Source organism: Equus quagga, chromosome 18, assembly GCF_021613505.1.
Source record: "Equus quagga isolate Etosha38 chromosome 18, UCLA_HA_Equagga_1.0, whole genome shotgun sequence".
Classification (NCBI taxonomy): Eukaryota; Metazoa; Chordata; class Mammalia; order Perissodactyla; family Equidae; genus Equus; species Equus quagga.
Genome location: NC_060284.1, coordinates 49,031,355 through 49,046,234, shown reverse-complemented (window position 1 = coordinate 49,046,234; position 14,880 = coordinate 49,031,355). Strand labels below are relative to the sequence as shown.

The 14,880-nt window shown below is 40.9% G+C and overlaps 1 protein-coding gene across 4 annotated transcripts in view; it reads left to right on the top strand.

Annotated features, from left to right (window-relative positions):
- Positions 1-14,880, top strand: part of TBX15 (T-box transcription factor 15) — a 105,019-nt gene that overhangs the window by 29,022 nt on the left and 61,117 nt on the right. The window contains exon 2 of one of the 4 annotated variants that reach the window (XM_046645768.1): positions 12,208-12,283. The exons of 2 other annotated variants lie outside the window; for them this stretch is intronic. The gene's annotated coding sequence lies outside the window, so the exon portion shown is untranslated. Of the gene's footprint in view, positions 1-12,204; positions 12,284-14,880 lie in introns of all 4 variants that reach the window. One more of the 4 variants, XM_046645769.1, reaches the window with a different exon arrangement.

Below are 14,880 nucleotides of genomic sequence, written 5' to 3'. Positions count from 1 at the left end.
TGGGGGGGGACACAAACATTCAGTCCATAATACTGCCTTTATTTAATATTTTGATATTTTGTTCATCCCTGATTTTTGTATTAATTTTGATTTTTAACAACATAGCATTAAAATATTATTTATTTTGATTACTGAATTCTTTGGTGCCTCCTTAAATTTTGCACTGCAGGTCGGTGCCTTACTCACCTCATCCTAGTCCTGGCCCAGGCCTAGGGAAGCCTCAACTCCTGGATCTGGGGTGGGGGCATTGGGCCAAGGCATCACCCTAAGTTCAAAGGTCAAGGTCTGACCACTCACTGGATTGGTCCAATGCTGACCAACTTCTTCATTTCCTTTTTCCTCTTGATTATTGTCAAGTGTATGTTTGCATTTTCAATTCTTAATTATTTTCATTGTTCCACAGTACTTTGCATTTCATCCAATAATCACATCTAATTTCCTAAATTTCTCATATGAATGGATGTGAGCAGAAACCAGAGAACTCATTCTGAATCTTTGGCTTTGTTAGGTGAACATGTGTTGTGACTTTTACAATTTTGGCATATGAGCAGATTTAATCTAATTTTAAAGACTGAATGTCTCTTCAGCTTTCTGATAAAGTGGTGATTTTTTTCAAAATATTTTTGATGTTTTCCCCAAATTAAACACTTTTTAACTTTGTTTTTTTTTTTAGAATAGACTTTATTTATTTATTTATTTATTTATTTATTTATTTATTTTTGAGGAAGATTAGCCCTGAGCTAACATCTGCTGCCAATCCTCCTTTTTTTCCTGAGGAAGCCTGGCCCTGAGCTAACATCCTTGCCCATCTTCCTCTATTTTATATGTGGAATGCCTACCACAGCATGGCTTGCCAAGCGGTGCCATGTCCGCACCCGGCATCTGAACTGGTGAACCCCAGGCCGCCAAAGCAGAACCTGCGCACTTAACTGCTGCGCCACAGGCCAGCCCTTAACTTTGTTTTTTATATAATATCAAATTTACAGAAAAGTTACAGGAACAGTATAAGAAACTTCTGTCTGTATACCCTTTACTCAGCTTCACTAATTGTTTATATTTTGCTTCATTTGCTTTTCATTTGTGTACACACATATGTATACACATAGATATACATATATGGGTACATATATAGTTGTTTTTCTGTACGATTTGTTAGTGAATTGGAGACCACATGCATTGATACAATCTGTTATATAATCCACAGTCCATATTGAAATTTCACCAACTGTCCTAAGGTTTGTTACAGATATTCTTTCTTCCTGATCCAAAATCTAATCCAAGATCATGTATTCCATTTGGTTGTCAAGCTCCTTTAATCTCCTCTAATCTGGAACAGTTTCTCAGCCTTTCTTTGTCTTTCTTGACCTTGTTATTTTTTGATGTGCACAGGCCAGTTATTTTGTAGACTGTCTCTAAATTTGAGTTTGTCAAATGTTCCCTTATGTTTAGATTCAGGTTATTAATTTTTGTTAGGAATACCACAGAAGTGATGTGTCCTTCTTCAGTGCACCATAGCAAAAGCACATGGTAATGGTTTATTGGAATTTTGGTGATGCGAACTTTCTTTTTCAGTAGACATCACCCAGCTGCGCTTTGCTCCCCTGTCTTTTTGTTCTCAGTTTTGTTGAGATACAATTGACATTTAACATCATGTAAGTTTAAGGTATACAACATGATGATTCGATGTATGTATATATTGTGAAATGATTACCATGATAAGGTAGTTAATGCATCTACCTTGGTGATGTTAACTTTGATCACTTGGTTACGGTAGTGTCAACCAATTCTCTCCAATGTAAAGTTAATTTGTTCTACTTTGAAGTTAATCAATAATTGATGGAGAGATATTTGGAGAATGTCTGTTGTTGCTAATCAAACTTTCACTCACTTGTTTTAGCATCCACTGATGATTTTCTTTTCATTTTTATGTAGTTTGAAATATTTTAAAATTTCTCTTGAGATTTCTTCTTTGATCTATATGTTATTTGAAGTGTGTTGTTTACTTTCAAAGTATTTTGGGATTTTCCAGTTATCTTTCTGTTGCTTTCCAGTTTAATTCCACTGTGGTCTGAGAGCAGACATTGTATGACTTTTGTTCTCTTAAACTTGTTAAGATGTGTTTTATGACCCAGAATGTGTTCTATCTTGGTGAATGTTCCATGTGAACTTGAGAAGAATGTGTTTTCTGCTGTTGTTGGATGAAGTAGTCTATAGATATTAATATATCCAGTTGATCAATGGTGTTGTTGAGTTTAATTATGTCCTTACTGATTTTTTGCCTGCTGGATCTGTCCCTTTCTGATAGAGGGGTGCTGAACTCACCAACTATGATAGTGGATTCATCTATTTCTCCTTGTAGTTCTATCAAATTTTGCCTTACGTATTTTGATGCTCTGCTGTTAAGCACATACACATTAAGGACTGTTATATCTTCTTGAAGTATTGACCCCTTTGTCATTATGTAATTACCCTCTTAATCCCTGATAACTTTCCTTGTTCTGAAATCTGCCAAGTTTGAAATTAACATAGCTACTCCTGCTTTCTTTTGACTGTTGTTAGAATGGTATATTTTTTCCCATCTATTTAATTTTAATCTATATGTTTCTTTATGTTAAGTGGGTTTCTTATAGACAACATATAGTTGGGTCTATTTTTTTCATTCACTCTGACAATCTCTATCTTTTAATTGGTATAACATATATATAGCATATATATATATGCTTGTGTGTATGCTTATATATATATTTATGAATCTGCATATATACACATATAAGCATACATAAATATATAAGCATACATAATCAAATACATTGTTGCTATTATCTTCACTAAACTATTATCTGTTAGATGAATTAATAAGAAAAATAAAACTTTTTATTTTATGTTCACTTCCAGTGCTTTTCCTTTTTTTATGCAGATCTGAGTTTCTGACCTATATCATTTTCTTTCCCTCTGAAGAACTTTTTTTACAAAGCAGGTGTACTGGCAACAAATTCCCTCAATTTTTTTTTTATCAGAGAAACTATTTTTCCTTCACTTTTGAGGGATAATTTTGTAGGGTACAAAATTCTGGGTTGGTTGTTTTTTCCTCTCAACAGTTTAAATATTTCACTCGTTCTCTTCTTGCTTGCATGGTTTCTGAAGAAAAATCAGAAGTAATTCTTAGTTTTGCTCCTCTATAGGTAAGATTTTTTTTCTTCTGGCTTCTTTCAAGATTTTTTCTTTATCTTTGATTTTCAGAAGTTTGAGTATGATGTGTCCAAGAATAGATTTGTTTGTTTGTTTGTTTGTTTTGCCATTTTTCCTCCTTAGTGTTCTCTGTTTCCTGGATCCATAGTTTGGTGTCTGACCTTAATTTGGGGGAAATTCTCAGTCAGTATGGCTTCAAACATTGCTTATATTCCTCTTTTCTCCTTCTTGTATTCCTATTATGGTGTGTGTTACATCTTTTGTAGTTGTCCTGCTGTTCTTGGATATTCTGTTCTGTTTTTTTTTCAGTGTTTTCTCTCTTTGAGTTTGTTTTAGAAGTTCCTGTTGTCACATCCTCAAGTTCTGAGATTCTTTCCTGAGCCTCGTCCAGTCTACTAATGAGCCCATCAAAAGCATTCCCTATTTTTGTTACAGGGTGTTTGACCTCTAGCATTTCTTTTTGATTCTTTATTAGAGTGCTTATCTCTCTGTATACATTATCCATCTTTTCTTTCATGTTGTCCACTTTTTCCATTAGAGCCCTTAGTGTATTAATCATAGTTGTTTTAAATTTCTGGTCTGATAATTCTAACATTCTTGTCATATCTGATTCTGGTTCTGATGCTTGTTCAGTCTCTTCAAACTGTTTTTTTTTTGCCTTTAATATGCCTTGTAATTTTCTGTTAAAATCTGAACATGGTGTTCTAAGGAAAGGAACTGTAGTAAATAGGCTTCTGGTGATGTGATGGTAAGGTATGGAGGGAGAGGAAGTGTTCTATAGTCTTATGATTAGGGCACAGGTGAGCTGGTGCTTCTGGACTGTAAACTGTACCAGTGCTCTTCAGTTTTCTCTTCCCTCCCATTTAGGTGGCTAGAGGGTGCTGAAGTTGGGTATGTCCCTTCCCAAGGTAGGTTAGGCTCTAGTAAATAGTTTCTTCTGAGGGCAGGCCTTGTTGAGAAGAGAATGTTCTGGAACATTTCAAAATTGTTCTTTTATCCCCTCCCCCTACTGGAAGCATGAGGGGACTTTTCTCTAATATTCGCTATGAAGAGCTCCTGGAGGTAAAGCTCACAAAAGCATGGGGGGCCCCCCTCTGACTTGGTTTTCCTGGAGTTTTTCTCTTTCAGACTTGTCCACTAAGCCTCTAGTAATTTGTCAGTTACAGTTTAGGTTTTCCTACCCTGGCACTCATTCCTGCAGAGGTTTGTGCCCATGGGTTTCTGCTTGGGTAAGCTGTGATTCTCAATATCTACCTGTCTCCCCAATTTTGTGGGGAGTGGTTTGTCTTGTGACCTCATTTCTCTGACATATCTAAGAAGAGTTGCTGGTTTTTCAGTTTGTTTAGGTTTTTACTTCTTACAATGGAGTGACAACTTCTAAGCTCCTTACATGCTGGACCAGAAACTGGAAGTCCGTTGATGATGGTATTTTTATCTCCATCATTTCTTCTGTATTTATTAGTTGACCTTCTATTGTATGGAAGAGCTTTGCTTTTTTATTAATTAATTTAAAAATATTTATTCAAATGGACTCATGGACTCATGGATTCCTATTTTATTTAATGGCTACTAATCTGTTCTTATCATTATTTATTTTGATACTCAAATCACTCCTGGTTTGTACAGTGAAAGTCTTTTCAAATTAGCTCCTCTGTGCTTTGACATGTTCCTTTTATTCTCTGAGTACTTTCTTACTTTCTGATATAATAAGATGTTCCAGGCTTGTCTTGTACTTTTCCTGCCCCAGCCTTAGAACAATATGATTAAATTTTAATTCATTAGCTGTTTTATTTTGGGAGGAGGTTATTCTCCCTGAGGGTAGAGTTTGGATTCCTTGTGGAAAGTCAACTGTCTGGATGTTATTTGTTGTTTTCACATACTATGCAGCATATTGTCTGTGTAAAGTCATTAGCATTTCCTGTGAAAAGGTGTCATCAGTTAGTCTTATCTGAATCCATTGTTCTCCTTTGGTTTGGCATTTAAATCCAGCATGTGATTCACAAAGATGCACTGATGTATCATTTTGATTTAGGTAATTGATTTATCTGGGTATGTTTGTTAAGAACTGCAATAAACCCCTCGGTTAACTTGATATTATTCTGTCTAGTGATGGTTGGTTCTGTGCTTAGCCCTTATTGATTCTTTAAAGCATAAAATATGGTCGCTGCTCCCAAGAAGTTTATAATCAAGTAGGGAAGAAAAGAAGAGCATTCAAGAAGCCATGACAAATAGACATGAAAGAATGTAAATTGTCACCACAGCATTATATGAGTGTCAACAGTAAGTCTGTACTAGTTGTGAGGAGGAGGTTATGGATGAGGTTGGAGAAGGCAGGAAAGACCCCATAGCTCGAAACCATCAGGACAGGAGATCTTTGCAGACCTAGAATGAACTCTATGTGCATTTACCTCGCCTGGAAAGATGAACTGTTTTATAGATGACCTTTTACACCTGGGCTGTAAATCTCAATGTTTCCATACACAAGCATTTCTTGGAGCCTAGAATAGGGTTATGGAGTTGAAGCAGGAGAGCATGACCTTGTGTGGTTCTCTGCCTTTTTTCATTCCCTGATTGTCCTAGAGCAGAGAGCTCATACTCTTTGTAAAGTTGCTTGTGAGCTGTGTTTCCAGACTCTCACAGAAAGAGTATCACCTAGCAGACACCATGCCAGGTTTTTTTTCTGATCTAACATTTTATATTTCCAACTGTCTACACTCTATATGTTATAAATGCCTTGGGGCAGGGCTCTGCATTATACTTGTTGGCATCCCTCATTGTATGTGCTTAGTAATTATTCATCGATTGATTATTTTTCTGAAACAACTCTGATTGCTTTGGGATGTGTGAGATGGGAGATATAGTGATGAGATTTGTTGTCTCAGGTAAATATACAGATTTTGCTGTGTTAGCTTAACCTCATGGCCCTTGAGTGGCTCTAGATTTTTCCTGGTAGACGCAAGATCACTATAGTAGTTCCAGACCTTACTTTTCCTAAACATCATTTTTTTTTCTAAACTACATTATTCCTTATTTAAAAAGCAGATGGCCTTTGAAAAGTCTCTTTTAAGTAAAAATAAAACCATGACCTAGATGATCTCCAATGTTGAGTTGTAGGCAAACTTAGGGCAAGGAAGGCCTTCCTGGAAACCCTAAAATGACACCATGGAAGTGACTTCTATACTGTCCATGAAGATAGCTTCTTGGAAGATGGCTTGCATTCTTCATACTCCCTTCTTTGGCCTTAATCTAGGGCCTGATGAAGCCTGAAGCTTGGTGTCTTGTAATTCTTCCAGCCAAGGAGGTGCTTGAGATTTTGCTCTCTTAATGGTAGGAGTGGGTTCTGGTAGAACTTGAAGGCTATAGTGAATAAAGACCTATCAAATGATGCAGTACTTCCAGCTGGGATGCCTGTGTACATCAATTGTGGAGACCAATAGTTGGATTAAGGGAACCCCTCAACCTGAAATGAATATCAGCTTGAGTTATTAAGCCCAAAAATATTTCCTGTCTTTGAGATTTGCTGGTAGGCCAGGCTTGCCTTGAGTTAAAGGGTCAGGTTTTCCCGTAAGCACTTGAGCTCTCTTGCTATTTTGGGTAATCACCTTCTTACACACATATGCTTAATCAGAAGCTGGAGCATAGTGAGTTTTGTCAACTTTGTTCTGGGCTACGTTAGGAACTCTTCCTCGATCAAGTGAACACTCTTGATGAGTTTGCCCCCTTTTTTGGTCATGTTGTAGAGCTTTTGATTAGACATTGTTGTATGTAATCCATCCCCATGTTAACAGGCATTCCTCCAAGTGAGGACAAGATCTGGCCCGTGGTGGATGATGGCTCTCCCCTGGGATCTCCTGGGGACTGGCTGGTGCTTTTAGAACTGCCATGTGCCTTGATCTTAATTTATCTGTTGTATTCAATATCATTGGAAGCCCGGAAAAGGCCAAATACCTGACCTCTGTTCCAGGGTTGTGATACTGCACCCATTCCAAACTTTCTTTGATCCTTACTTTGGCAAGCCAAGTAGGGGAACTCCTTAGCTTGCTTTGGTCCCCAAAGATTCATCTGACTTTGTTGATTTGTGACATTTAGTGTTCAATTTACAGTTTGATTTGATTGCAAATTGGAGAAAAAGAAGGCTTTGACAGTCTACTGAAAAGTAGCTGATCAGACTGATGGTCTCCCAAGTGTCTACATGAAGATTAGTGTTCTTCCCAGTCACTACCTGGCTGTAATGTGACAATTCTTGAGGTATAGAACATTGGGCTTTATTTGGTCTTCCTGGTTATAGAACTTAGAAGGTGGGCAATGGTCACTGTAGACAGCTTATGATATTCAGGTTCAGTCTACTGTCACTCCAAATAAAGACAATTCCTTGGCCCTGTTAATTTTAGAATGTTTATTTAGAAGAAACCCAGATCAGCTGAAATGATGTCTACTTTTGTAAGGGGTGAGAAAATAATCGCTAATATTCATTAAAAATTTCATGTAGGGCCGGCCCAGTGGCACAGCATTTAAGTTCGCACGTTCCACTTCTCAGGGGTCCGGGGTTCGCCAGTTTGGATCCCGGGTGTGGACATGGTACTGCTTGGCACACCATGCTGTGGTAGGTGTCCCACATATAAAGTAGAGGAAGATGGGCACGATGTTAGCTCAGGGCCAGGCTTCCTCAGCGAAAAAGAGGAGGACTGGCAGTAGTTAGCTCAGGGCTAATCTTCCTTAAAAAAAAAAAACATTAAAAATAAATTTCATGTAGTGAAGAGGAGAATTGTTGACTTTCTTGAGCATGGAGGTTAATAAACAAAAAAAAGAAAGAAAGAAACTCGAAACAACCCTGTGTGTAAAATATTAGTGCTGGGTTACAAAGACATGGGTTTCAGATAATTCCCATTTGTATAACATTATGCATATTTTAGGCACACAGCCTTTCTTGCGTGTCTTCCATTCCCATCTGAAATCTTATTGTGTGAACTGTGAAATAATGAAACTGGATTTTAAAATGTGTTTTATAATTAGAATAACGGCCTTAATGAATTTTGTCACAAAATCAAGTCTTAAAGAGAATACTCTCAGCTGGCCACAGGCCAGAAACTAGTCCTTGCAATGTGGAAAAATGTCAGGATTGGGTCGATATATTTTTTAAAACATGAAACGCCTCCCTTTTCTCCAGCCTCCTTTTGTGGCTGCTTTCTCGATTTCTATACTGCCTTAAGAGGCCTGAGCTGAGGGTAGGTCTAAATATGGGACCCACCAATCCTTCAAGTGCTAAAGACCTTTTCCTTTTGGTTTGCTACACTTTGTTTTTTGAGACAGCTGAATTTCAAATAAAAGGAGTACTTGATTTCTGTCTTTTGGGGGCTCTAGTGCGGGTTCTTGGCCAAAGAAAAAGTCCTTGTCAGCCTTTCTGGAGCCTGAGCAGATATGATTCTATTTGACGAGCCTCCTATGGCTAGCCCCCTTAGGATGTTCAGCCCTGCTTCACTTGGGGGCCCAGTCTAGGCATTTGTGGGTGTTTTTTTGCTTTGTTTTGTTTTGTTTTTGTAGGAAGATTAGCCCTGAGCTAACTGCTGCCTATCCTCCTCTTTTTGTTGAGGAAGCCTGGCCCTGAGCTAACATCCGTTCCCATCTTCCTCTACTTTATACGTGGGACGCCTACCACAGCATGGCGTGCCAAGCAGTACCATGTCCACACCCGAGATCCGAACTGGCGAACCCCGGGCCGCTGAGAAGCAGAACATGCGAACTTAACCGCTGGGCCACCAGGCCGGCCCCACGTGGGTGTTTAAGGCTATGTTAAGGTAGGCTGCCCAGGAGACAGAGGGATTAAACACCTGGAACTGATGGTTGGCTCCAGGATTGTAAAAAGTCTTATAAAAAGAGTGGGCCTAAGATTGTTGCCTCTCAGTGAGGGCCCTAGGTGAGAAGAGAACTCACACTTATAATAATTGAAAATTGAGAATCTTGGTTTCAATCTGAAGACGTGGTTGGTCTTAAGCACAGAAAACCACTGTTTTTTCTTCTTCTTCTCCCCAAAGAGCCCCAATTCATATTCGTATATTCTAGTTGTAGATCCTTCTGGTTGTGCTGTGTGGGATGCGTTATCAGGATGGCCTTATGAGCAGGGCCATGTCTGCCCCCAGGATCCAAACCAGTGAAATCCCAGGCCGCCAAAGGGGAGCATGTGAACGTAAACACTCGGCCACGGGGCCGGCCCCCAGAAAACCATTTTTTAGAAAAATTGCACTCCTTTTTGTATACTTGTGTCATCTTCTACTCTGGTCTTATATTCCTGTGAGCTGAAGGCATTGCTAGAGTCACATTCAGATTTCCACCACTGCTGGGGACAGGGTCCTCTCATACTTGCAGCAGAGATGGCACAGGGAAGAGAGAGAATGTTGTAGGGGCTGTAGGTCTGGAGGAGCAGTGAGGCCCATGTAGAGACAGGGGGCACTGACATCAAACTGGTGACCTTCGGAGTATGTGGTGCAAATTGGCAGGGATGGGAGCAGGAAGCAATTTTGGCCCAGCTCGATGGTGACCTTTAGGTTTTACCACCCAGGATCTGGAACAATGGGGTGTTGCAACCAAGGCCATGAGGCTGAGCAGAAAATGGCACCTGTGGTTGCAGCAGGTGAACTTTAATGACTGCCAAGGAGAGCTTGAGAGCCATTTGGAGACCCTGCCAGCCAGAGGGGGCGGACCAGGGCCTGGGATTCCACAGATCTCCTGCCCTGGGCTCAGAGCCAACGACTGTTATTATTGTTACTCAAAACCCCTCCAGTGGCCTTTCTCCAGCTGGGAGAAGTAAGAGTGACACAGGTTACTCCTATTCCTTACCAGAGATGACATGCCTGCTTCTTATTCTAGGGAACTGCGTGTTACCAGTTGCCTGTGTGTAGAACTCCACAGAACTCAGCGGAGGACTCTAGTAAGAATTTAGGATACCAAGCCAGTTGGGGACGATAAACCTCTTCCCCATTCTTTTGTTATTCTTCTGACAGCTGGACTTTGGACATTTCTAGGCTTTCATTAAGGAGAATCTTTTATCTGCTATCAAGGAAATTTATTCCCAACTAGGTGTTTTGTGACATTACTGATGTAGCTTTTTCCCTACTCATTTGTTTTCTGGAGTAGTCTGTTCTTATTCTATATAGCTAGACAGCATCTGAATAGTACAATGATCCTATCTGTTCCTAACAGTTTAAATTTGTTGCAGTATGAAAATTGCTCATGTGTGTTGCTTTTTGGGGCCATAAAGATCAGCGCCTATTCAGAGTGCTACGCTGACATGCTGGGCTTTCCTGTTTTTACTGCCTCATTTGGCAAAGAACCAAAGTCACATGCTGATGTTGAGACTGATCCACCTGCTCCTCCAATGAGAAATATGAAGCACGTTGTGCTTTCATACCAGCAAGCTTTGAGAAATTAAAGGTGTTCTTTTTCTTATTTTTCTTAGTAATGGTATTTGAACTCTGTCCAGTATTCTGATTAAAGCTTACCTGTTGGAAAATGGTGAGGGGCAGGCCTATGGTTAGCAAGGTATGAGTATCAGATATTCATTTTAAAAAAACAAAACAGTAACAGCAAAACCACATCAGAGGTCCTGCAGCTCAGGCCAGTGCCACTTGAACAAGCTTCTCTGGAAGGCCTCAGTGTGGCTCTCTCTGTTTGGAATTTGCTCTGAGGGAAAGTGCTTATATATTTTCTTCTGCTGCCATTGGCAGATACTTCAATGGTTCAACATGACTCCGGTCCTCATTTAAACTATGTTTACGGTAAAAAATGAGACCACATCGTATGGGCTTCTGCTCGAAGGATGCATGAAGAGAGAGGTCCACTTTATGCCCGCAGGTCTTTGCTCTGCATTAACCAACTTCATCTTGAGTCCTTCATCCTCAATCCTTTCTTTATCCCCTTCCAGTGGAGAACAAGTCAGACATGGGCCTGTCTTGATCAGGCCACAGGCCTCAAATCAGCAAAAGAATCTCTCCTTCACAAGCCACAGGTGCCCAGACCCCCAGGCTGTGTGACAGTGACTGTGGAGGGGTACTTTCTGTTTCTGTCCTCTAAGAGCAGTCCTTTAAAATTCTTTTGAAGTCATGACACTTCTTCCTTCACCCTCCCTATTCATTCCTTCCGGTTGTGCCATGTGGCTAGAATGTGCCAAATTAAAAAGTGAAGTATTTTAGTGTGTGCTTATGATAAGGGATGGTTTTTCAAGCCAGAAATTAGGCTATTATCTCCTATCTATATATTTTAAATGCAAATGTATTTCAAGGACCACAGAATGGACTATTTGAAATTAGGACAGTCTTAGAGAATCTGGGTTGGGTGTTGCTACAACTATAGGACACATAGAAGTTTAAGACCATTGCTGCCTTGAGGTTCTTTGGAGACTTTGTGAAACTTACTGAGAGATCTGGAGCCAGCCTGAATTGTGGATCATGGTTTCAAAGCGTCTGTGCTTTCCTCTCATCTGTTGCCAGTTCTCAGGGTCCTGGTGATGGAGACCACCTTGAGCCACTGAACCAGTGCTGACTGAGAGGCAGAAAACGTAGCAGCTGCTCCTGTTACCCTCAGACTCAAAGGCCTCGGCTTAGGGCTTCACTGTCAGGTCCCTGCCAAGGCCTTTGGCTTTCTTGAATAACTTGATCACCCACTGATGTTTCAAGGCTGGGTGCTCCCCAGCTGGAACCCTGAAAATGCTTGCGTGGCATCCCTAGAGAAGAGAACTAACTTGAAAGAAACTCCCACAAAGTAAATCACCAGGACCAGATGGTTTTCGTCCAAGAGTTGGGGAAGGAAATGAAGTGTGAAATAGCACAGATACTGATGAAGACATTAATTCTCTATTAAAACCACAACTGTGTCAGAGCAGAGGAAGTTTGCTAACATGATGACCTTATTGCTAGAGAAGAGAGATTAGTGGCCTAGCTACGGCCTCCAGAAAACCTGGTCTACTTGGAAAGAATGACATAAAATATGAACAATGACATGATATCTTTTATTCCCTTAAAGCAGGTACGAGGGACAACATGGTGATTCATGCATGGTGGCATTTCAGTAGATACCTTGTAAAGAAAATGATAGCGAACAGGTAAGATGCAGGCTGCTATCCCCTACTCCTTTGCCCATGGCAGACATCACTAATTGATCTGGTACTCTTCCCTCTAAGCCTAGATGGGGCCTCATACTCCCCAATTTTGTCCTCTCAACTGCCATAGTCTAATGACCAGTGTTGACATATGTTTAAACTCATTTGCCCCCCCTTGCCTAAGAGGATGTATTTTATCATGGACGATATTGACTCACTATTAAATTGTAAATAATAAAAAGAAGGAAATCTGTCACAGGTAGTTTAGGTTAGGAGCATGATCAGAAACATGTCACATTCTTTCTTCTAAGGACTGAGTTAGCAGAACATTCATCTCCAGGGATAAATAGTTTTGTGAGAGCTGAATCCAGATGTGTAATTGCAACCTAAACCATGGTAGGGTCTTTCTGGAGGGAAGGGAAGTCACTTCCTCTGAGGTAACAAGCAGCGTGCTCCAGAAGTTCCTTTTAAGAAATGAGAAGCAATGGCAGCATCCTTCATTAGGCATTCCTTGTAGCTTTTAAAGAAAGTTGTAAACACTGTTGAGTCCTGCCACAACAGCCACTCTGGGGGCCAAAGGAGTGAGGTAGACTTTGAGAGAAGAGCTACACTGAGGCCCAGGGAGAAAAGAGACAGGAATGTTTGACGCTGGAGAAGCTGAGTAACTTTATGGAAAACCTGAGATTTCACCGGGAGTGGCCTTCATTTCACACTGAGGGAGCAGAAGGCCAGCTCTTCTGCAGGTCTGGGAATCCCATGGGCTTATGCACAAAACATTTTGCCATTGGATTGACCAAAGTCTCCTGTCACTGGTAAGATCAAAGCCGTTTGCCTAGCATTGCTATCCTACAGCCTTGTGATCTCCATGCAGAGGAGTATGTGATAGAACAGATCTTCTGGAGTGGACTGAAGTCTGATCATTTAAGAGGGAATCTGCCTGCCTCATTAGGGGGATGAGCCATTTTGCTTGGTCGGTGAAAAGATGCTGTATACTTTGATCACCAGAGAACCAGAATATGGTAAACTGCACTTAGCTTGGGAAAGACTAATCATACTGTGATTTCTCATGAATAATTCAGGATCTTGTCGTATCACAGGGTCGTTACTGGAGAGATGGGCAGGTGCTGTGGTTCATAGGCGATGGCAGCAATGATATGATGGGGTTCATTGGTCAGCCAACCTGAGTGTGAGTCCCCACTCCACCACTAGGTGCTCTGTGACCTTGGTCACATCTAGCGGAATCATAGGTCATGGAACAAGCTGCTGAGGAGGTCGTTTTTTCTAGATCTTTTTTCCTCACAGGAGCCAGGGATTATCATCTCCATTTTAAAGATGAGGCGGTAGTTGCCCAGCAAGAGTAAATTAAGCGTGCACGATGGGGGAGGTGTGGATGAGTGAGGAGATGACTCAGGCTCCCAGCAAGCAGGTTTCTTACTTTGCCACTTGGTTTCGGAGTCTCAGTTTCCTCTCTTTATCGGCGCTGTAAAATCAGTATGGATTTACCACAGTGTTTAGAGCACAGGGAGAAATCTCTGTGGGTTAAATGGTTAAAGGGAGTGCTGATAAGTTAATTTCTAAGGCACTTTGTAGTCTGCAAAGTGCTTTCATCTGCATTATTGTACCCTGCTGAGGACTCTGAGTTGTGCGAGTAGTCGGATTCTTTGTCCACTTTCCCCAGATGCCTCAACTGAAACTCAGCAGGGTTAAAGGGCTTCCTCAAGGTCATGTCAAGGTCAGAACCAGGGCTCAAACTCCTGCCTTCTGATTCTGAATCCAGGGTTCCTTTCACCATAGAATGATAGATAATGGAGAGTTTACTCTATTTATCACCCACTTTAGTGACAGCAGAGTCTTCAGCGTCATGGTGTGGTAAAAATAGACTGTGAGGGCAAGGAGGTTCTCGGGAGCAAACAAACTGAGCTCACCAAAATGTTCTCGCAGGCCGGCTCAGGTGCCGTGGCCTTTAGGAAAGCCTTGGCAGTCCTGCCGCGGGCAGCATCACCTACTCGCTGTGTCCAGCTTTCCCAGATAACAGGCACTGCCCTAGAGGACATGGGGCGGGGGAGGGTGTGGAGGTGGCAGGAGGATTTCTTCTGAGGTATGGGGACCACCGACCGACAGCACATCTCTGGTGAGGGGACTGGACTATGTGTCCTGCAATAGCAAACTTGCTGTGTTTTTGACACACATAAGGAGGAACAGCTTGGTAAGCCTGGGGATCTTGTGCCACTGAGGTTTTTCTGAGAGCCAGCGTGAGGGAGAGCAAGACAGTAAGAAAGAGCAAAAGTAGCAAGGCCAAAAGAAAAGCCCCATTTTCATTCACTTAAAGATAATTTATAATCCCCCACTTCCAAAAATGATTTGATATGGATTATAGTTTTTAAAAACCCAACCGTTTATACATACATGTATATGGGGTTAAAATGAAGATAAATAGGACATAAGGAACCATACAGAGAAAGTTGGGTGTTCCCATGTGACCATTTAACATTCACAGAGAAACACAACCACTTTGTCTTCGTAAGGGAGACAAAGAATGCATTTTTATTAAGGTGCACCACTAGTATTCTGTGTCTTATCCTTTTGAATATTTCTCCCAT